The sequence below is a fragment of the Mirounga leonina genome, unplaced genomic scaffold, assembly GCF_011800145.1.
Source record: "Mirounga leonina isolate KUSES-001 unplaced genomic scaffold, KU_Mleo_1.0 Mir_165, whole genome shotgun sequence".
Classification (NCBI taxonomy): domain Eukaryota; kingdom Metazoa; phylum Chordata; class Mammalia; order Carnivora; family Phocidae; genus Mirounga; species Mirounga leonina.
The window spans coordinates 33,753,508-33,777,763 of record NW_023270415.1 but is presented as its reverse complement, the minus strand read 5'-3'; the positions used below and the strand labels follow the sequence as shown (position 1 = coordinate 33,777,763).

General features: G+C 36.5%; 1 long non-coding RNA gene across 1 annotated transcript in view; it reads left to right on the top strand.

Moving 5' to 3' along the window:
• Positions 1-319: 319 nt before the first annotated feature.
• LOC118014973 overlaps positions 320-24,256 on the top strand; it is a 268,840-nt gene continuing 244,903 nt past the window's right edge. The window contains exon 1 of the long non-coding RNA XR_004680459.1: positions 320-459. This is a non-coding gene — a long non-coding RNA (uncharacterized LOC118014973). The remainder of the gene's footprint in view (positions 460-24,256) is intronic.

Below are 24,256 nucleotides of genomic sequence, written 5' to 3'. Positions count from 1 at the left end.
GCCTCTTTTTTTTTATTCATCTGAAAGAGAGACAGAGAGAGCACAAGCAGGGGTAGAGGTGGAGAGAGAGGGAGAAGCAGACTCCCCGCTGAGCTGGAAGCCTGACATGGGGCTCCATCCCAGGACCTGGAGACCATGACCTGAGCCGAAGGCAGATGCTTAACCATCTGAGCCACCCAGACACCCCATATATGCTTCATTTTACCTTTCTGTCTTTCAACCTGTCATGTTTGTGTGTACATATGGGAATATGTACAAAATTAAATTTGATTTTCTTCTGTTAATCTGTCTCATGTCAATTTAATTCTTAGACCGGCTGGAAAAACCTTTGAAGGATAGAGGAAAATTTTTCTTCACCAGCACTTTTGGTGAGCTAGCGAGACCTCACTGGCTGGGCACTGCTCATTCTGAAGCTGTTGCAGTAGAAAGATCCTGGGACTTCTGATAGAATTGCAAAAGGTAAGAATTCTTACCACATCAGACTCCTGGATCTCTACCTGCAGAGTCCAATGGAACAGAGTGGTGAGAGTCCTTTTTTTCCTTTTCTAAATATACATTAGCAGGAGAAAATATATGTGGAACTAGCCCTTTGATTTCAATGATTGGTTATTTGATATGAATACTTTTGGTCTTTATTAATCCTTTTCCTCCCAGAGATGGTCTGTCTGCTGTGTCATTCTATATCCTGAGAGCTTGGCTTTTTGACCAGTGAGAATACTCTCTTTGGTCTCTGGCAATGTAAGAATGGCAAATTCTAGACCAAAAGGATGCATGTATTGCTGTGCATCTGGTGGCCAGCCCTATAGGCTATGGATCCAGGTGTCTTCGTCCAACTATGTCAGCTCTCAGGGGAATCTGTCATAAGAGACCCTAGTTCACAGGGGCTTTTGTCATCTCAACCTTTGTTACTGTGTTAGTGCTGGAAAAATCCCATTCCAGTAGTGCCTGCCCAGTGTCACAGATTAGCGAGTCTGTGACTGGAGGTATCTCATGCTTCCTTGGGAGACTAAAGACACCTTACCACCTGCAGTGAAGGCCTTTGCTGTCTTAGACTAATTTTGAGAATGAACTTTTTGAATCATAGGGGCTACATCATCTATACCTACTCCAGGAATGTCTCTTAAGTCTGTGGTAAAAATTTATTCTAAGCCTGGAAAGCTACCTCCAGGTCTTTTCATGAAAAGACTTATTGGTTTAAGTCACTATTGAGAATTCCTCCTCTTCAACGGCCAGATGATAGATCCTTTGATTTGGCTGTATTTGAAAGAAAAAGATTTTTAGGGAGCTGTCATCCTAAACAATTGATTCATTGGCATGTGGGCAAATTAAAAGTGGGATTCAAAGAAATGCAATGACTACCCTTAGGGACTCCCCGTAAGATGTAAGGACAGAAATTAGACTCAGAATAAAAATTAAATCAAATGTAAATTCTCCTTCTCAAAACCTGGCCCCATCTTCCTGTTTTAGCTTTCTTTTTTTGCTACAAGATTTACAGAGAGCACTCTAGCCCAATCTCTTGGCTTAGAGTATATGGATTACTCATGCAAATGCTGAAAGTCAGGAAGTGAATTTAGCAGAAGCACCTGGGACAGACAGTAGGACTCACTGTGCTGTACTCTGTAATCAGGCTTTGCCAGCTTCTGGCCTTCCTATGTAATGTCCTTTGTGAATAAATCCTAGACCCCCACCAAAAGAATTCATGTCCCCTGGACAGCAGCAGATCTTTTCAGAAGATTCTACTAAATTTAGAGGAGAATTAGAAAGATCATTGGTCATTCTTTCTCATAGAGGAAAGAGATGACCAGAATTTCTCATAGGCTCTCCTACAAATGATCAGCTGTAGACTGATTTTCAGGGGCTGATAGAAGAGGAAAATAAAATTTGACAGTGCCTCTTCCTTTCCAAATCCAAACCCATTGGCTATTGATCCTTTCTCTCCCAGGGATAACTATTACTTTTCTGCTTGTCTCATTTTGTCTACCCACCTGGGGCATGCAGGTTGTTGATTCTTTTGGTTATTTTTGGGAGTGACTGGATCTTGGGAAGGTAGTATCCTTTGCATCCTCTTTAGGGACTCCTCTTAAACCCAAGGAGGGATTATTCAGTGCTGCCAGAAAAATTTGCTATTTGTCCTGGCTGAAAACTGACAAGATATTTAAAAGAATTTTTAAAAATAGCTCTGTAGTCAAAAGTTGGCCAGATTAGAAGCTGATATTCAGAGCTGATAGGAATTTTTTTAGGCTCTTTTCCCTAAGCTAAAAGAAAACTATGTACCCAGAAGGAAAGAAGCAATTGAGGATAATAAAGTTGGATAGATATATCAATTTATGATTTAAATTACAACCCAATATTTTGAGGAATTGAGAGCAACTGTCCTTATCTTACAAATCTTTGCAAAACTAGAAATAAGGACCCAGAAAGAGCTCAAGGTCAATATTTCTTTCTTTCTTTCTTTTTTTAACTAATCCCAAGATGGATGAATGGATAAAGGTGTGGTGTAGACACACATACACACACACACACACACAGGAATATTACTCAGCCATCAGAAAGAATGAAATCTTGCCATTTGCACCGACATGGATGGAACTAGGGTATATAATGCTAATAGAAATAAGTCAGTTAGAGAAAGACATACCATATGATTTCACTCATGTGGAATTTAAGAAACAAAACTGACAAACATAGGGGAAGGGAAGGAAAAATAAAATAGGATAAAAACAGAGGAGACAAACCCTAAGAGATTCTTTACTATAGAGAACAAACTGAAGGTTGCTGGAGGAGAGTTGGGTAGGGGGATAGGATAACTGGGTGATGGGCATGAAGGAGGGCACTTGATGTAACGAGCACTGGGTGTTATATGCAACTGATGAATCACTAAAAAAAAAAGAGGGGCGCCTGGGCATCTCAGTCGGTTAAGCATCTGCCTTCGGCTCAGGTATTGATCCAGGGGTCCTGGGATTGAGCCAGCATCAGGCTTCCTGTTTGGCGGGAAGCCTGCTTCTCCCTCTCTCTCTGTCTGCCGCTCCCCCTGCTTGTGCTCTCTTGCTGTCTGTCAAATAAATAAATAAAATCTGAAAAAAAAAAAAAAGAAAAGAAAAAGGAAGCCAAAGTTCTTCCAAGGTAACCAAAGAAACTTGGGTACTTTCTCTGTGCCTTTGTGATGTAGATTTTCTTTTCATATCTCAACCTAAGAGCAATTCTTTGAAATGCAAACTTTAGGGAGAGGTTTCTTAACTGAAGGAAAAGAAAAAGAAGTTTTGGAGGAAAGAGGAAGTATTTGGAAATTGGACAAATGAAAAATCTTCTCTATAAATATTAGGTCTCTATAAATATTACAGGTCTCTGCATCTGTTCATATATGTATAACTCAGAGAAAGTTACATATATATATATATATAAGTCAGTTAAAGCTCATATATAAATAAGTCAGTTAAAGAAAGACAAATACCATATGATTTCACTCATGTGGAATTTAAGAAACAAAAGTGATGAACATAAGGGAAAGTTCATATATATATAAATGTTCTTATATATATATAAAAGTTCCTATAGAACTATATATAAGAAAGTTCTTATATACATATATATACTTATATATGTATATATATTTATATATATATTTGTATATATATGTTGTATGTTGTAGATGTGTGGTATTTTTCTACAGACGGTATGTTGCCAGAATTTGTAGAAGAGCTCTATATAGTTGGTTTGAAGGCAAGCACTTGTAAGGATTGGCTACTCTAAAGCCCTCAGAAATATAAAAACTAATCCAAGTGCTTTTTAGTTCACATTCTCTAGGATCAATCTTTTTTTTTTTTTTTTAAAGATTTTATTTATTTATTTGACAGAGAAAGACACAGCGAGAGAGGGAACACAAACGGGGAGTGGGAGAGGGAGAAGCAGACTCCCTGCCGAGCAGGGAGCCCGATGCGGGACTCGATCCAGGGACTCGATCCAGGGACTCCAGGATCATGACCTGAGCCGAAGGCAGTCACTTAACCAACTGAGCCACCCAGGCGCCCTCTAGGATCAATCTTTAATAAATAAAAGCTAAATGAAGTGTGTTGGTTTAATTAAAATAGACATGCCTTTAGAGTTATTAATATTAAATATAATACTTTTATTGTACCTGGGTATACTAACCAAATAAGGTTATATTACAACTGTTAAAAAATTTTAAACAGCAACAACAACAAAACCAGTTTGGGAGAATGGCTGGCTTTGTCTGATGTCTCATGTGAGTAATCTGAACCTAATTGTTAAGAGCAACTAAATTGAATAGATGCAAATTAGATAAAAGTTTTTAAGTCAACTTTTAAAATAGTTTTACCAAACCTTTTTGGTAACTTAAAACTTTAAAATTGCTAAGTTAAGTGATGAGTTAAGTTAAATTCATTGAATATCTGGATCATTTCCAAATAAGATGAAATAGTGAAACCTTAATTACTGAATATAGGTTTATTTGCTTTTGAATTCCTTATTACAGAGAAACTAAGGATAAATTTGGGTCTGTTGGTAAACATGTTTTGTGCTTTATTGAAAGATTGTACTGTGGAGAAGCACATGGTTCTAGAAATTATAAAAAGTATTCAAAAATTTGCCAATTTAAAGAAAGCTGGTATAACAGTTCACAGCTTACTTCTTAGTTTTCATTAGAAATTAAGAAGTCTAAGAATTAAGGATTCTAATAAATGTAATTAAGACTACTAGAAATAATAAGGGAAGCATCTCTGTATGCGAAGAGAATAAGATGTGTGTTTTTGGTAAGAAGGGGCATAAAGAGTAGAAATGCTTTTTTTGGGGGGGGGGGGGGTAAAGAAAAAATAATCCTAAAGTGTCCTAAAGTGAGGTTGACTATTTAAAAAGGGAAAGTATAGGACAAAATCTGAATGTAAAAAAGAAAGTTGTAGAAGGTTTCTGGAAAAGGGATTTTGGAAAGGAATTTTATGCATGGTCAGTGATGTGGGAAACAATGGCAGAAGAATAATTATTAAATTTCCTTACTATCTACAGCCTATTGACAAGTCCTTGAAACAGGCAGAGTGACCTTTCTCTTGGAACTCAGCTGCCTGGATGTTAATACTTTGCTAAGGCAAAAGACAATTTTAGCCTGACCCCCAGGATCCTGTAAGTCTACTTTAACATATAAAAATTCCTTTGGAAACTTCCTTTATCTCTACCCCCTAAGATACATGTTGACAATCATCCTCCAAGCATATGACCCACCAATATACATCTGAAGGGTCTCATGACTCAGGTTTTTTTAGACAGTAATAAATGATCTTTTCCCTACAATAGCTAGTCCCCTCAAGGTCCTGGAAACCTTGCTTCCAAAATTCCTTAGAGATTTATGCTATCCCTAACCCCCTCCCAACTTGAAAGTATATAATGGGCCATTTCTCATGACCCTGGTGCAGCTCTTTCTGCCCATGGGTCCTGTCACCATGATTTAATAAAACCACCTTTTTGTACCAAAGACGTCTCAAGGATTCTTTCTTGCCGTCGGCTCTGGACCTTGCCTACATTCAAAACTGTATCAGTCAGGACTGGCTAAGATACAAAAGAATTTAATTAAGTAAATGAGCTTTAATATCAAAAGTACACTGCTGCAAGTTTAGGATTTGGTTTTTCTCCCTGTTAAAATGACAAAGTTTTCTCAGATTATTGGTCTACTCCTAATAAGAAATTGTAAACAAAGGTTTTTCTTTATTGTAATCTGCCTCAAAAAAAACAGAGTCTATGTTTTGTCTTTATCAAGTCTTTGGTTACCTAGGAAAGCCGAATCTTCTCATATTAAAAGAACTAAGTTTTGCTAACAATGTAACCTTCTGTATTTGCCTTTAAAATCTTTTATTGCCACTTTGGTTAAATAGATAATTAAGTATTAAGTTTTGTAATGATCTCTGATCTTATTTAGGCAAGAACTTTAAAACCTTTTTTTAAAAGAATATTTTTGACAGACTTCCAAAAATCAAGTTCTAACTGAAGTCTTTTTCATTTAAAACTGTTTTTTTAAATGTTATTTCAGCTTTTTATTTTTTAAAAAAATTTTATTTATTTATTTGACAGAGACACAGTGAGAGAGGGAACACAAGCAGGGGGAGTAGGAGAGGGAGAAGCAGGCTTCCCACGGAGTGGGGAGTCCGATGTGGGGCTCGATCCCAGGAACCTGGGATCATGACCTGAGCCGAAGGCAGATGCTTAACGACTGAGCCACCCAGGCACCCCTGGAACTAACTATTGAGATATGAGATATTCAAGAAGGTCCCTGAAACATCTCAAAAGATTTGTTCTCTCGCCTTATAAAGAGAGGTTTTAAACTAGCTAAACTTACTTGGTATGTTAAATTACATGGGAAGCATTGTCAAATAAATTATGATAAACTCTCATAGGTTATATTATGTGGGTGAATACTACTGCTATAACCATTCTAGAATATATATGAAATTCTTAAAATTTTGATATGTCCTGGTATAATGAATGTTATCACTTGTACTTCTAATTATTGAAGTGTTGTGTGTCACAGAAATAACCACATTTCCTTGTCATGTCCATTATAATGAACGCATCAGTTCTCTAATGATGAACATTTTTTAAAAAGTCCTTAATCATTTATAGACAGTTATTGTTTTATTCTAATACTTTTACAAAAGATTCCTTGCAAAAGTGCTTCATCCTCAAGGAGATTCATGGAAAGGACTTTTGACAAATACAGGTTTCTGTTAACCCTAAGGTCATATAACTGACCTGGGTAAGAATTTCCAGAACTTGTGGGAAAACTTGATTCAAACAGAACAAGAATTAAGTAAACGGGACCAAATGAACTGAAGAAGAGGATTATAATTTTTATGACTTCTTATTTGAAACATTGCTGGTTCTTTAATGTTTGCTTTTTCAGATTTAAGGAAACTTTTTCTCTTAACCTATCAATGACTTAGAGCAATTTGGTAAAATATACCTTTGTAAACAAATAAGAAACATTTATCTTTTTCTCCCTACTTGATCCCTCCAGAATTTGGACACTCTCAGTGAATTTTCTTATTTTCATGCCAATATACTTACTTGTATAAGTTCAATAAGAATGTGTTCTTTTTGTAATAGGATATAATTGGAAACGTTGGTTATATTGCCAAGACTTGCCTAGATTGTCATTTTTTTTTTAAGATTTTATTTACTTATTTGATAGAGAGAGCAAGAGCACACAAGCAGGGGGAGCAAAAGAGGGAGAGGGAGAAGTAGGCTCTCCATTGAGCAGGAAACCCTATGTGGGGCTTGATCCCAGGACCCTGGGATCATGACCTGAGCTGAAAGCAGACACTTAACTGACTGAGCCACCCAGGTTCCCCTACATTGTCATTTTTGACAGAGATACATAGACTCAAATATGACCAGACAGCTTTAAGGAACTAAAGTTGACTTTACAGAGTCAATGAAGCCCCTTGGAAAAATCAGCCTGGTACCTTGCTTCTTGGGTTCCCAGCAGCCTCACCAGGTGAGAAAAGAAGGTCACCTCCTGGCAGGCCCAGGAACCTCAGGGTATTTTGGGGACCTGGAGATGAAGAAATTTACCCAAATATATAGATATTGTTGGCAAGTCTGATGGCAAGTATTTGGCTTGACTTCTTAGCCTTAGAGGGTGTTAAAAGTTCAATCTGATGATTCCTTATAAAAAGTTCTAGTAAAGTATATTTAAAAAGAGCCTATATGGTCACTCACTCTTATTGCTGCACTTACGTAAATAATCACGCCAAGTTTTTTTGAAACCAGACTTATTTTGCAAACAAATTAGTCTTAACTTGGCTATCTTTGGTGGAAAGGAGGGTGATTTTAGAGAGAAAAATTATGTTTCAGTAACACACCTTTGTGGATATTAGAGTCAAGTTCTATCGTCTTTGAGGGTTTGTGTTTGCCTGTAAACTGGACTGGATCCTGAATTCTGGTTTCTGCAAATACCTGGCTAAGACTCTCCAAACTAAAATTTGCAATTTTCTCCCTTCCTTTTCACTTGGAATCATTGAGAACTAAAGCTGCCCTTTTTCCTGAAATCCTGCAAACTGAAGCTAGAGGACATGATATTAATGTCAGAGAAATCATCCCAATAGCCTGGGTGTAGACAATTTTTGTGCCTGTTGCTGTATGGGCCACTCAGAAACATCACCAGAGACGTTCAAACTTCAAGCCAGGAGAATCTTTCAGATTGCCACCGTCTGCCATTACTCTGTCTGAAGATGCTTCAAGCCTGACATCTAGAAATCTCACTGGCAACACTCAGGACTCAGACACTGGGTTCATAATTTGCTCCAGCTGTTAACCTTTGTTTTTCTTTTGTTTCTGTAGCAGTGCCTCTTATTAATTACCTGATTGCTTGCCCAATATAGGCCTAACTTTGGGAGCCCACTTGCAAGACTGCCTCCTGAAATGAGATATAACTGTTTAACTCAACTGATCTAGTGTCAAGACTGAGGCTGGTTCATTGAGATATGGACTAACCTATCAGTTAACTTCTTTATTGTGAAATTTCTTTAAAGTTTCAAAGGTGGGACTGAAGGGATTTAGAACAAGTCTCCCCAAAATGCACCACTTTGGCATGTGTAGTGTTTTGAGCTGAAGGCAATGGAGAGACCCTGCAGGCTCCAGAGAAACTGTTGCCCCTTCCATAACTACCTAGAAGCCACGCAGCTTAACACCAAAAGAGGTCACCTTGGCCTCTTTGAGAGGAAAGAGTAGAGCATGCCACAAAGGTCTTGGCTTATCTGGGAGCTGTCGGAGGGGCTGGTTCCTGTCTCACCTCACATGGAGCACCAGTGGAACTGCCATAGTTCATGAGAGCAGCTAAGAACAAAGGAAATGGGAAGAATGGCTAGCTGCATGCCCAGCACAGCTCTGCTAAATAGGGAGAAGTTGCAGAACTTGAGGCTTCTCCACAGGAAGAACAATGGAGCATGCTTCCACTGCCTGACCCCTAGTAAGGCAGCCAGACACCAGAGGGAGCAAGAGAGTATGGGCTCCTGAAGAAAAAGACCTATTGCTAGAAAAGCAATAGGACAAAAAAAAAGAAAAGAAAGAAAAAAGAAAGAAACAATGACTCATGGATCACTACATCAAAAACTAATGATGTATTGTATAGTGACTAACATAACATAATAAAATAAAATTTAAAAAAGAAATAAACAAAAAGAAAAAAATGAACAACAAAACAAAGAGTTGGTTTTTTGAAAAGATAAACAAAATTAACTGTTGTATAGATTAACAGAAAAAAAGAATTCGTTAAGCTAGAAAAAGATCAAAACATACCCTAAATTCGTTGATTAAAGAAGAAATTATAATTATCATAAAAGAAGCAAAAAGTAGGTTCAGTATTCTGTCATAATTAAAATCTTAGCAAGTTGGGAATAAATGATGATGCTTTAAATAAAGGGCATTTTCCAACCACCTACAACAAACATCATCCTTAGTATAAAACATCAAAAGTATTCTCATTAGAGTCATGAGCAAGATGCAGATTCCTGCTCTTTTAAAATGAACTTGAACCAAAGCTGTAAGAAAGAAGAATAATTTTTCTTTAATTTTAAGAATTTAAAAAGAAGAAATAAACTGCCTTTATTTGCAGATGATATGATTTTCTTCCTATATTCTCTTGGATTTTCTAAATAGACATAGCAACAAAAATTATAAATGATTATGGAGTAAATGTAACAGGAAATGTGCAGAATTTTATGGAGAAAACCTAAAGTTTATAGAAGGATCCCTTTCCCCCAAAAAAGTTTAATCTAGAGGAAGCTATAATCATTATTCTAAAGATGTCAGTTCTCCCCAAATAGACTTTGAAATAAAATTCCATCACAATAAGAATCCCAAGTTAATCTTTTATGGAACTTAAAAAAATTATTCTAAAATCTATATGATTTTAAAAATTAATTTTGAAGGTGAAAAGAGATTTTATATTTGAAATAACAATGCGTTTTAATTTAATGATTTTAATGCTGATGTCTTCAAGTTCTTGATGGTTACCGTCAATGAGAAACTTGACTTACGCAAGTAAACAATAAATTTACAGAATTATTTTTTTTCACAGTCCTCCATTGTGTACCTCTACCAACTAATATTCTAACCTCTCTACTTGCTACTTGTCCCAGCTGTGCTCCACGGACATGTAGAACCTTGCATAGAAAAAGCTATGATACACACATACAGCCAGATAGTAATAAAGTTTGAGCCGCCATTCTTAATGGATAAACAAAAAGTTTGATCCAAAGACTGAGGAAAGAAACAGAGTATCCAAGAGATCTTTTGAAAACATAATTTGGTGCTCTGCTTTTAGGGAAGGTTGTTCCCAGCCCTGCGTGTCTAAGAATGGCAATGATCATCGGTATGGGACAAGCAGTCCAAATACTCAGGGAGACAGCTAAGTTCAGTGAAGTATATTTTAACATCCCTGATAAGAGACACAAAGATTTCTATCCCTAATGTGGCACTAAATATTAAAATATTTCCATGGAGGAGTTCTATTGCTCTTGGGAGTTGTATGTTTTTGCCTTTTTCCATTTTCTAAATTATGAAAAGTAATTTTGAAATTTAACATGGATTGCCATTTTTTTTTTTTACATTTTCCTTCCATTTCTCTGGAAGCTCTTCAAACATTGATGTTTCCTTAATTTATCCATCTCATCCTTCCACAAGCATTTTATTATTGAATCTAATTTGGTTCTGTAAATGATTAACTTGTGAAATGTTCTTTGATTTTGTGACTTCTTTTAAGGACAGAGTTAAAGTGTTTCTCATGTTATTTTTTAAAAAATCACATATGCCAGTGAACAAGTTAGTCACAACTAATTAAGAAAGGAAGATTTTAAAAGTTCTGGTAAGAGAAGTCTCCTCTGAGGGTGTAACACTGATATTATTTAACTCTGAAAGAATACTTTGTAGATGAGTACCAAGAGAAGAAATTGTAGTTTAACAGAAAAAATGTAAACTTTGCGTTCAAGTGAGCAATGGTTTGAATCCCACTCTGTCACTTATTGGTGGCATGGTTTTTAGCAAGTTGTGTTATTTTTTTGGAATCCACATTTCTTCATTTATAAAATGAGGATAATAATTTGATATTGTAGGATCAGCAACACATATTGAATGAGATCATGTATGTGAAACATCTATTGGATTACCTCACATATTAGGATTAATTTATATATCTATACTGGCCATGGGGGTATATAAAAATCCATCTAGTATTAAATGTATGTAGGCTACTACTCTTCCCCTGATTTATCTTAATCTATAGGTATTAGTCCACTGAATATGTATTCATTAATTCAAACATTTATTCATTCACTAATTTTGTAGCAGAATCAGCTATGGAGAAATTAACTTGTGTTTTGTTTATTTGTTTTGATGTTTTGTTCATTTTGTGCATAATGTAATGAACCAAAGATGTATGTTGGACCCTAGGTTGAACCCTAGGTTGTTTACTTCTTCACAGCAGACTGAGACCCATTAGCTCCAACTTTTACACATTCAACTGTTTTAAATATAGTCCAAATAAACATATTTTTAGCCATTTAGAGCTTGCTTGCTTTGCATACCCCACAAAACTGTACTTAACATGTAAACTTTGCTTAACAGGTAAGGTAAGCCCAGGGCAATAAAGATCCCAAGGCACTGCTGCCCTTGGGGGCTCTCTGACCCAGAGTCTGCCTACTTGCTGCTGAGTGATACCATCTAGATATGCAAACCCCCCATGTGGAGTCTCCTTTTCCCCAGGAATTCCCTTGTTGCCCTCCTCTTTTGGATGGTGACTTGCCATGGCCTCTGGGAAGTCTCATACTGTGAGTGATTTCCTTCACATGCAAACCAGCTGAAGTGTGCCCAAATGAAGCTTGTGTCTGCTACCACATCTCCTGATCTTATCTTTTCCTTGATCAACCTCAAAATCTCTGGAACCCCCTAAAATGCAACAAATATTTATCTAACACCTACTATATGAAGGATCAACAAACAGACAAAGACCTTTTGTATTCTAGCCAGGACACAGTATTTTGTATCTTAGAGGAGAGATAAGTAAACAAATAAATACACGGATAATATGTCAGGTGGTGATGAATGATGAATATATACATGTAAAATAATGAAATTGGACCCTTGTCTCATATCATATACAAAAATCAATTCAAAGTAGATTAAAGACTTATACATAAGACCTGTAAGTATAAAATTCCTAGAAAAAAACATAGGGGAAAATCTTCATGACATTGGTTTTGGCAACGATTTCATGAATGTGAACCAAAAGCACAAATAGGTGGGCCTACATCAAACTAAAAGTTTCTGCACAGCAAAGGAAGTAAAAAAAAAATGGTGAAAAGGCAACCTATGGTATAGGGGGAAATATTTGCAAACCATCTATCTGATAAGAGATTAATATCTAAACTATATTAAGGAAATCATATAACTCACTAGTGAAATAACAACCCAATAAAAAATAGGCAAAGGACCTAAAGGGACATTTTTTCAAAGAAGACATGCAAGTGGCAAATAGGTATATGAAAAGATGCTCAATGTCACTGATTGTCAGTGAGATGCATATCAAAACCACAATGAGAGATCACATCACACCTATTATGATAGCTATTTTATAAAAAAATGAACAGACAACTAATGTTGTTGAAGATGTGGAGAGATTAGAACCATTATGTCCTGTTGGTGGGAATATAAAATGGTGCAGGACTTCCTTCTTTTTTTAAGATCGAATAGTATTTCATTCTCTGCACATATCACTTTTTTTTATCCATTCATATATCAATGGGCATTTAGGTTGTTTCCACATTTTCTACAATGAACATAAGAATGCTAGTATCTCTTCCTGACCCTGATTTTGATTCTTTCTGATAAATGCTCAGAAGTGGGATTGCTAGGTCATATGGCAGTTCTGTTTTTAATTTTTGAAGGTCATGATTTAGCCTATTACACTTTATAGAGGTGAACACCAGGATTTGGAAGTAAAACATATTCTTTTAGTTGATATCACTGTGAAGAGTTTAGACCAGTGAGTAGGAAGCAATATGTAGTTTTATTAATATAAATTTCAGACTTAGACTATTGTCTTTTTTTTTTTGTGGGTGCTTCTTAATATCTGCTAGGCACTGTTTACCCACGAACTTGTCTTCCTGACAGTGACTCTGATTTTGTTTGTTTGGTTGTTTATTTATTTATTTGAGATATAATTGACACATAACATTATATTAGTTTCAGGTAACACATAACATTATATTAATTTCAGGTGTATATTAATTTCTTTCTACACACAGAAGTAGGTGTATTATACCCTTTAATCTATTGTGTGTATGTGTATGTTTTCGTTTAAAATTTTTGACCTGAAGGAAAGTGGTGAAAAACATGTTGTGTACTAGGAACTTGGGCTTCAATTACAAGCAAAAGAATTTGAACTGTAAAGAATTTGAATACATAGCTGGGGGGGGGGGTGGATTCGATATATGTAGTTGGGGATTGGGCAGGCGGAGGGAGGGTTTGTGTATATGAGTGTATACACTTGAAAGCAAAGATTATCTTTAAAAATGTACTCATTCATTAACCATTTAGGATTTCTTATTTAAAAAAGATTTCTTCAAGATGTTTTTCTCCTGTTGAAATACCATCATCCTGGTCTTCAGGTGGTGAAACATTAAATAGTAATTGTAAATAACAGATGATTTTGTCAAAACAAACGATGTTGATTAAGGTTAACATGAAGCCAGTAACACAGAAGTCCACTAAAAATAAAGATAAACCCATAGATACACTCTGCTGTAGGAGACTGAATCACTGGTGTCAAAATTAGAAACAAAGATATAGCTGTGGATCCCAATACAAATGGCAAACACACCTGAAAGTTAAAACAAAACAAAAAAAAGATTAAGATTAGTGATGACTTTTTCCTCAAAAGTTTCTATAAACAATGTAAGAACATTCCCTTTCTGTTTGGAACAAATATTTCCAAACACTAGGGAGAAAATTGCAAATATATTTTCACGTATATTTAAAGAGACAGTCTCAGTATTATATTATGGAAAGTAAATCAGTGGCAGACTAAATGATTGTAAAAAGGTGGAACTGTATTTATTTATTTATATTTATTCCATATACTCTATCGATCAGGTATTGTCAATTATTTACTAAAATCAGTACTTTATTTTCTGGCATAGGAAAAAACATACATTATAAGAAATCTTTGTCAAAAATAAAAAATTAAGTATGTCATACTAGTATTAGTCATTGAAGCTTGCTTAGTTTTGGGAATTTGGAAACTAGCCATGCATGGCATAACTGTAATATTTGTTTATAATGCTTCTTTTTTTTTTAAGATTTTATTTATTTATTTGACAGAGAGGGAACACAAACAGGGGGAGTGGGAAAGGGAGAAGCAGGCCTCCTGCCAAGCAGAGAGCCCGATGCGGGGCTCGACCCCAGGACCCTGGGACCATGACCCAAGCCGAAGGCAGACACCTAACGACTGAGCCACCCAGGCACCCCTTTCTTTAATCGGGCATGTGCCAGTTTTTCCTGGAGTAACACTATTAACTAATACAAACAACAGAAACATTGGAATCAGAAAAGTCTGGTTGGAATTGCAGGCTTTGCTATCTTTTTAAAAAATATGTTATTTATTTGAGAAAGAGAGAGAGAGAGCATGAGTCAGGGGAGGGTCAGAAGGAGGAGAGGGAGAAGCAGACTCCCCACTGAGAGCGGAGCCTGATCCCAGGACCCCGAGATCATGACCTGAGCTGAAAAGTCAGATGCTTAACCAACTGAGCCACCCAGGTGCCCCCGAGCTCTGCTATCTTAATTGTTCATTCCTTCAAGAAATATTCAGTGAATTCCTATGTGCCATTTCCATACCAGGGATACAGAAGTATTTAGGACAAATAAAGAAGGTTCCTCTCCAGGGAGCTTAGTGCTACTGTCCAGTTGTATAACTTTGAGCTATTTAATTAATGTGGTCCTCAGAACCATTTCCAGAAAGGAGCCAGAAGGAGGCCTTGAACTGCCAGTCCTGTGGGGCTTTCACCCCCAGCTCCCACAGTTGCTGTCACTGCACAGTCAGACCCTTGTAGCCCTGCACCCTGTCTCAACTGAAGGAAGCTACATGGTGGGCTGGTGGGTGCTACAAGATAAATGTGTTCAGAGGTTTTTAATAAAATATTTATGATATACCTGTGTTGTTACCATTTAACTATTAAGTCTGGATGTTGGGGGAAAAATGGGGTCCTCTCAGACCCATTTGCAAAATGAGGTTTTTATCTAATGCTGATCTTTTGAGGTCTTCTTGAGAATTGCATAAAAGGTACTTTAGTAGAATGTGCTCAACAAAATGGCATTTCTTAATTAACTTTGTAACAGTGATTTGTACACATTTCTTATACTTCTTGATTGAAAAATTCATTTTTATTTCTCTGAACTGCATGGTAGAGTACCTGAAACACAGCAGATAGTTACCTTATATTTGTTGAGTAAATGGATGACTCAAATCCAAGATACTATCATTCACTTTTTTCAACAGGAGCCATGGCCAAAGAAGGAGCCATTTTGAGAAGAATGTCAGGATTATCTAGACTAGTGTTTCTTAAATATGGTCAGTGGACGTCTCTGCATAAGAACCCCCAAGATAATCAATAAACATATAGATTCCTAGGACCCACTGACACCTACTGAATTAGAATCCCCAAGGGTGAGTCTGGGAATTCAGATTTCAAAAAGCACACTCAAGTGGTTATTATGGTCTCTGGAATGAAGTATGGGACTCTTGTTTTACTTTCTGCACAATCCCCACAGCTAGAAAGTATCTTAAATGGGCTATTTTGATTATATTTATGATATGATTAAAGAATAAAGCAGACTATTTGAAACCTCTTAGGATTTACATCATAGCAAGGTATGGCTTACATTATACCAAGACAAAATAAATGAAAGTAAGAAAGAGAAATAGGGAAATAAACATAGATAAAGAATGAATTTTGTTCACAAAATGCATGCCACAAAGCCTCATATAGATTCTGAGAGCAGGTCATCATAAACTATAAGCAAAATCTGTTATTTAGGAGAGGCCCAAATATTCTTGATGCTAAGATCAGAAAAAATTTCCTTAGTAGGTCCTTACAGAATAAAATATTCACCAGTCTTCTTTTAGTAAATATAACAGAAATACGGGCTCTGGAATCAGAATGCATGGTTTACATTCCAGCCCTGCTCCTTTTAGCTAGGATAATTATTTAATCTCTGAGTTTTGGAATTCTCTTGAGTTAAACAGGGTGACTAAGTGAACCTCTGCAGGCTCTTTGGCCTGACTGTACTTATGCGTCCTTCTAATTTACTCTACATTGTCAGACTGGTCTTTTCAAATGAGTCTGATTTTATTTCTAATACATATGATTGCTTAGGTAGTCATTACATACACAAGTGCTCCCATGTGAGGGGGCAGAAGGGGGTTGATATCTAGCTTGTGCTCTCCTCACTAGGCTCTGTGCTGGGCATGGAGCTATGGTCCGCTTAGAGGAGGGGGTGCTTTTTTTATATTTTGCACAAAGATACTCTAGGAGCCTACAGTGGCCCTACTGACATTACCTAGAAGGTAGTGATTTTATCTTAAGTTCAGATTCACAGTTTTATAATCACCCAAACTGAAGCTTAGATTAACATCTTATAGAAAACGAGGACTCTATCAAGGACACAAGAACAGAATGCCACATCACCTATGTTGGGTTGTGCACTGAAGGGATGATTTTGAGATGGGCTAATATTACCCCCCTCTCAAAAGCATTATTATCTAGTTCCTGGAAGATAACAAAAATGATAACATCAATCTTCCTTGTAGAGAATTAATTTTGACCTTTTACTCCTTAAAAATCAAGCCAAAAGTAGATCATACAGCCAATTACACATCAGTAAACTGGGACATGCAGGTCCAGATCAGATGTTTCATAAATTCGACTCATAATTGATTAGAAGCATCCTCTATAGATTAAAAAAATATATATTCCTAGAAAGAGAGTAGAGATTTAATATTAACATGTTTATCTTGATTTACCTTATAAGGTCCAGGTAGATTGGGGTCCTGGTACCTTAGTTTAAGTAAACCTATCGTATATAGCCTTCTTAAAACCCAGGTTGCTAATCCTGAATATTTTATTAAATTGATTAAATCTGAGGACATAATAAGAAAAGAAGCTAAAATGATTATCTGGGTGATAGCAACAGTTGGACTGAAGTAGTTATGAAGCACAGAGAAGATCAAAGGCAGTTGTCCTTGTTGTGTAGAACAGTCTTGAGGCTGAAAGTATTGTACAACACATGTTGCTAACTATTGAAGTTGAAATTCCAAGAGAAATAACCCATTGCATGGAAGGGATTACTTTGTCCATCCAGGTGACAGCAACAGCAACTAAAAAAGTTTTTCAAAAAAGTAACTTTTGCTTGATTGCAAATATGGCAAATAATTCTTTACTTCTTCTTGTATCTGTTCTCTTTGTGATATGACTTTGTCCCTCCTTTGGAGAGGGAGAGTTTCTTTATCATTTCTTGAATATGGTCTGGCCTCGTGGTCTATTTTGGCCAGTAGAATGCACTGGGAGTAGTGGTTTGCAAGGTCTGAGCCTATACCTTGAGAGGTATCACAGACTTCTGCTTGCTCTCTTGGGACACTGCTTAGTTACCATATGAACAAACTCAATGTAATCTGTCAGAGACAAGCCATAGTGACTCTGGAGCCATGAAAATGCACCTTACAGACTTCCAAATACAGGGAGCATAATTGATCTAGGGCCCCAGCTACTGCACAATGAAATCTATCGTGGCATTTCTACCAAAGCCATGCTCTTACAAGTTGTTCCCAGCTAATGACTGTGAGGTAGAGATACTAAGAAGTACTCATCTATCTGATGGCCAGCTTTGGCTAAAGGGCTCCCCAGCAGATGTGCCAAACCTTCCCTTTACTATATATCAGTGTATGGTGTTTTTACCTATCCTTCCCTCTTTTTCTCCTTCACTTGGATTAAACTTGCATCATGGTCCCATGGCTCTCCTCACCTTACCTGGCTTCCTTCTTGGTTTCTTTAATGCAAGCATTTCTCTTAATAAAATCTTTGCACATTTAATTATTTCTTGACATTTGCTTCTCTCCCTCTAACGTTTTTGACCTTTCTTTCTTAAGATTTTATTTATTTATTTGTGTGTGAGAGAGAGAGAGCACGCATGAGCAGGGGGAAGGGCAGAGGGAGAAGGAGAAGCAGACTCCCCCGGAGAGCGGAGCCTGATCCCAGGACCCCAGGATCATGACCTGAGCTGAAGGCAGACACTTAACCAACTGAGCCACCCAGGTGTTCCTTTTAAAATTTTATTTTTTAAAAATTTATTTATTTAACAAATTTTTCTTTTATTTGAGAGAGAGAGTGAGCAAGAGAGAGAATTACAGGGCAGAGGGAGAAGGAGAGGGAGAAGCAGGTTCCCCACTGAGTAGGGAGCCTGATGCAGGGCTCGATCCCAGGACCCTGGGATCATGACCTGAGCAGAAGGCAGATGCTTAACCGACTGAGCCACCGAGGCACCCCTAAGATTTTATTTTTAAGTAATCTCTACACCTAGTGTGGGGCTTGAACTCACAAGCCCAATATCAAGAGTTGCATGCTGCACTGACTGAGCCAGCCAGGTGCCCCTGGCATTTGCTTCTCAAATGACTCCAACTGTCCTACCAACAGAGGCCCCAAAGAAACAGGAAAGCATGGCCAACCTCAATACAGCTGTTTACTTAAACTGCAGGGGACAGCAGACACATGTATGACTCCAGCAGACAACCAGAACTGCCTCGCTGAACCCAGCATAAGTTGCCAACTTGCAGAATTGTGAACCAAATAAGTGGTGGATGTGAGCTGGTACATTTTGGGCAGGCTTGTTTTTCAACAATAGATAAATGATAACAGTCATAAATACTATAATTAAAAATAAAAAAGGAAAAGATTTTCAATCGGGGTAAATATTATATGCTTAATTAAGACAAATAACTGAAACTAGAAACAAAAAAAATTATAAGGGTATCAAATGTGCTGCAAAATTTCTCCAAAATTATTGACTTTGGATTATACTTAAAGTGGAGTTCAAAATTGTATGATATGATTGCATTATCTTACTACCTATGATGTGCTGGTCTTTTTCAGTGATAATTTGATGAATTAATAGTTCAGTTCTTTTCCTTCTTTTTTCATTCACAAGTGCTTACACATCTACAGTTTTGCCTCTATTTATTTGCAAAATTAGAAGTATTAAGCTTTGTTCCTATAGATAATTTCTTTTTTTTTTAAAGATTTTATTTATTTATTTGAGAGAGAGAGAATGAGAGACAGAGAGCATGAGAGGGAGGAGGGTCAGAGGGAGAAGCAGACTCCCTGCCGAGTAGGGAGCCCGATGTGGGACTCGATCCCGGGACTCCAGGATCATGACCTGAGCCGAAGGCAGTCGCTTAACCAACTGAGCCACCCAGGCGCCCTCCTATAGATAATTTCTGTTTTAAAATTTAGAGAACTTGTTATTAATAATGTTAACAATCCTAAAATTTGCAGAGAGATGATTGCAATTGTATTCTAAATTTATTCACTATACTCTGTGATTTTAAACTCCATTTCAAACCTTCTAAGACTAGCTTTTGCATGGGATTTAGGAGGCACTTGTCAGGGTTCAAAGGATATTGAACTCATGTTTGAAGATCAGGTCTTGCAACTTGCTGTCCACATTTACAACCCATTACCTTCAGTAACCTGGACAAGATGCAATGTCTTATCATGAGAAGTTCACCAGTTTTGAATCTTAACTCTGTCCAGGAGATTAACTCTGTCCATTACTTAACTTCCCTGAGCTGCAGTTTCCCTATCTACAAAATGAAGAATTAACTGCCTATTCCAAACAGTTATTTTGAGGATAGGTATTGGGGTGTACCCTAAGGGTGGAAATTCTTCTAACAAAGTATCTTTGCTTTCTTGCTGAGCTTGTTCTCCTCATCTCTTTCCCCTCTGTCTTCCATGGTCCTCTCCTCCTCTTCTTTCTCTTTCTAATTCTTGCTGTTTCACATTTTACTATCCTTAGACCTTAGTCCTTAGCATGTGCCTCTTCTTTATAGATTGTTTAGATGATTATTTTTCCTCTCCTTATAAAAACCAAAGCATGAACACATCATGTTTATATTCTTATCGGTGTATCAAACATACCTACAGTACACAGGAGTCCATGTTTATTGAGGGTAGGTAGTAGTAGTGACTAGTTCCTCTTTGTCTAGACACATTCATACCTGTAGAGATGATTTTCTGAGGGGTCAAAACTGCCAGGTAGGATATATTCACCAATACGTAAATCACAGCCATCACTGGAAGAACAGTAATTAGAGATTTGGGAATATTCTCACCAGGATTCTTATCTCTCCTGAAAAACACAAACTCATCAGAAAAGGAAATACTGTGGGACTTTTGAAGAGTTCTTTGTAATGAAAAGGAGGAGAAAGTATTATTCATGTATCTGTTGCTTCCTCATCTGCTTGGTCTGATTCTGCATTGGTCCCACACAGATTTTGCCTGAAAGCTTAGATTCTTACTATTTTGCACCATTTTGTTAAAAATTATGATTCTGAAGTTATACTATAAGTAAAATCTCTCTATGTATGTGTATATATATATAATATCTGTGATAGTTTATATTAATATATTTCTTACATAATTGATACTTAAAATGTTTTGGAAAAAATGCTAGAATAAAATACAGTAAAGTCTGAGTCTGATCTTAATTTTCTTTTGAAAACTTTATAAAATTCCCAAGTTTTGAATAAAGGACATGACCTGAAGAATACTAGATTCCACATATCCTATGTAAATGATTATACACTGAGCCTTAATGATGACTAAACTGTGATACATCCTACTAGTGTAAGGAAGATTAAATTTGACTCCAAAAAACAAATGAATCAGCTAGATCTTTCTGTACAGAGTTGTAGACAAAACTTTATGCCTGCTACAAAAGTATTTCAGAGATGAATTTACCTGCTATGTTGATCAGAATTGATGTACCAGAATATGGAAACAGTCCTTGAAGTAAGGCTTCTGAAATCTGTGAGGCACCAGGAAGTTCAGCATTGAAAGCATTCTCAAACCTGGCCATATTCTCCTTTTTCCCAATCCCTAACAGCACAATCCCAGTAAGGGAAATGAAGCAGAGGACAGCCATTTTCACCAAAATACTGATAGTTTGAAACCAAGCCACTGTTAGCACCCCTATAGTATTAAGAAGTCCCAATGACCACAAAATAGCCGAAGCTAGACATTTCTTAAGTAGCTCTGGGGCTGGGCACCTGGTGTAGAAAGGCTGAATTAGATAGGTAGATATTATCAAGCTTTGAGTAGCTATTCCTAAGGGATAAATAAAAAGTTTGGTTTAAAAACTGAGGAAAGTAACAGAGGATCCAAGGGATCTTTTGAGGAAATAGTAAGGTGCTCCACTTCTAGGGAAGGTTGTCCCCAACTCTGCAAGACTGAGAGCAGTGAACATAGGCTGAACAGCACAAGCAACCCAAATACTCAGGGAGACAGCTATGTTCAGTGAGGAATATTTTAATATCCCTTTGGGAGACACAAAGATTCCTGCACCTGTTGTGACACAAAACAATAAAATATTTCCATGGAAAAATCCTATTGCCCTCAGGAGTTGCATGCTTTTTTCTTCTTCTTTTTTTTTAATCCTGAAAAATAATCTAAAAATTTCATGCGGATTGCTTACTTTTATACATTTCCCCCATGATTCTTCTGCAGCATGCTTTGTTGATTTAGCCATCATCCTTACATAAGCATTTTATTGCACTTAACTCGGTTTTAGAAATGATTAACTTGTTCTAAGATTTTGTGAACTCTTTGAGATAGTTCCAGAGTTAAAATGTTTCACATGTTAATTATTTAAAATTTCAAATATGCCTGGTGATGTTTGTACAACATTGTAAATATAATTAGTGCCATTGAATTGTACACTTAAATATGGTCAAAATGGCAAATTTTATGTTATATATATTTTATCACAAGTTAAAAAAGTTATTAATGTAATATAGCAAAAAACTCCATCCAAGTGTACAATTTAAAAGGATGAATTGTTTGGTACATGAATTATATCTTAATAAATCTGTCTTAAAAAGTCATATATGCCACTAAACAACATAGTCACAGCTAATTAAGAAAGAAATATTTAAGTTTTGGGCAGAGATTTTTTCCTTTGGTGGTATAACATTGATATCATATAACTCTGGGCTAATACTTTTGAAGGTGTATTCCAAAGAGAGGAACTGTAGTTTAATGTAAAAAATGTAAACTTTAAGTAGGCCAAGTTTTGAATCCCACATCTGATACTTAGTAGCTGCATGATTTTTAGTAAGTTGTTTTATTTCTTTGAATCCATATTTCCTCATGTGTAAAATTGGGGTAATAATTTCATTTTATCATAGAGTCATTTCCATGGAACCTATGTGAAACATCCGTTGGAGTACTGACCTGTCATGGCTTAATAATTGCACTTGTGTGTACTGCTGCCTAACACATTGCCCCAAAAGTTAGTGCCCTGAAAAACATTCTCTCAGTTTCTGTGGGTCAGAAACTTGGACGCTGGTAGCTGGGACCTTTGGCTTTAAGTCTCTCATGAGGCTTCTGCTGGCTAGAACTGCAGTCATCTCAAGGCTCCTCTGGGGAAGGATCCACTTCCAAGTTCACTCATACGGTTGTGATTCAGTTTATTGCAGGCTTTTGGACCAAGGGCCTCAGTCTCTCTTAAGCTATTGCCTGGAGGCCTTCCTTCATTCTTCCTATGTGGGACTCCTCATAGGGCAAATCATAGTGTGGCATCTTGCTTGTTCCGTCAGAGAAGAGAGTGATAAGAAGACAGAAGTCTTGGAAGTGACATCCCTTCACTTTTGCTGTATTCTATGCATTGGAAATAAGAATTCACAAGTCCTGCCCACACTTGAGGGGACGGGATTACTTTAGGGCATTCATACCAGGAGGCAGAGGTCATTTCGGCCATCCTAGCAGTATAGAATAGGTTGTATATAATGAAATTATTTTGTGGAAGCACTCATTCTTTTACTATAATTAGATATCGATATTGTCCCTGTAGATATAAACCAGTCTATTAATAAATATATTTAGGAGCTTCCAGGTCCAGGGTAAGATCTCAAATTTAATAATATAATATCCAAAATGTCCAGGATACAATAGAAAATCATTCATTATACCAAGAACCTGGAAAATTTCAACCTGAATGAGGAAAGACAACAGACATCAATATTGAGATGACACAGATTCTGGAATTATCTGGCAAGGATTTTAAAGTAGCCATCATAAAAATTCTTCAATAAGCTTGTGCAAACATGCTTGAAAGAAATGAAAAAATAGAAAGATCCAGGAAAGAAACAGAATATATAAAGAGAAACCAAATGGAAATTTTAGAACTGAAAAATATAATAAATTAAAAACTCAATGGATGGGTTCAACAGCAGAATGGAAAACACAAGGAAAGAATCAGTGAACTTGAAAATAGAATAGTAGAAATACGCACTTTGACAATAGAAAGAAAATGAACTTAAAAAAAAATAGTATCAGTGATTTTTGTGGGAATATAACACAAGATCTAACACTTGTGTCATTGGAGTTCCAGAAAAGAGGAGCAAGAGGGTAGGCCTGAAAAATATTCAAAGAAATAACAGCTGAAAAATTCCCAACTTTGTCAAAAGATATAAAGCTGCATATATAAGACACTGAATGAGTCCTAAACATGATAAATCCAAAGAAATCCATCCCCAAAAAATCATAAACTTCTGAACACCAAAGATAAAGAAAAAAATTGAAAGCTACAAGACAAATGACTTCTCGCTTTTAAGGGAAATACAATTTTAATAAATGTATTTATTTAGGCCATTACAGTCTCTAAATCACGTGTGTAGCTTGTGTCACTATGTGTTAATACATGCAATATTTTTTAATACATCCAATTTTTTTATTAACTCATACATTCATTCACCCATTATTTGTAGCAGGATAAAGCACAGAAAAATTAATTTGTGATTTGTTTTTGTTTTGGCCTATTGTTTATTTCATTCAACAAAAATTTATTGAGCACTTAACTATGTGCAAAGCTCATAGCAGGCAAAGACCTTTTTGTATTCTAGTCAGGACAGACAGAAATACTTTTGTATCTT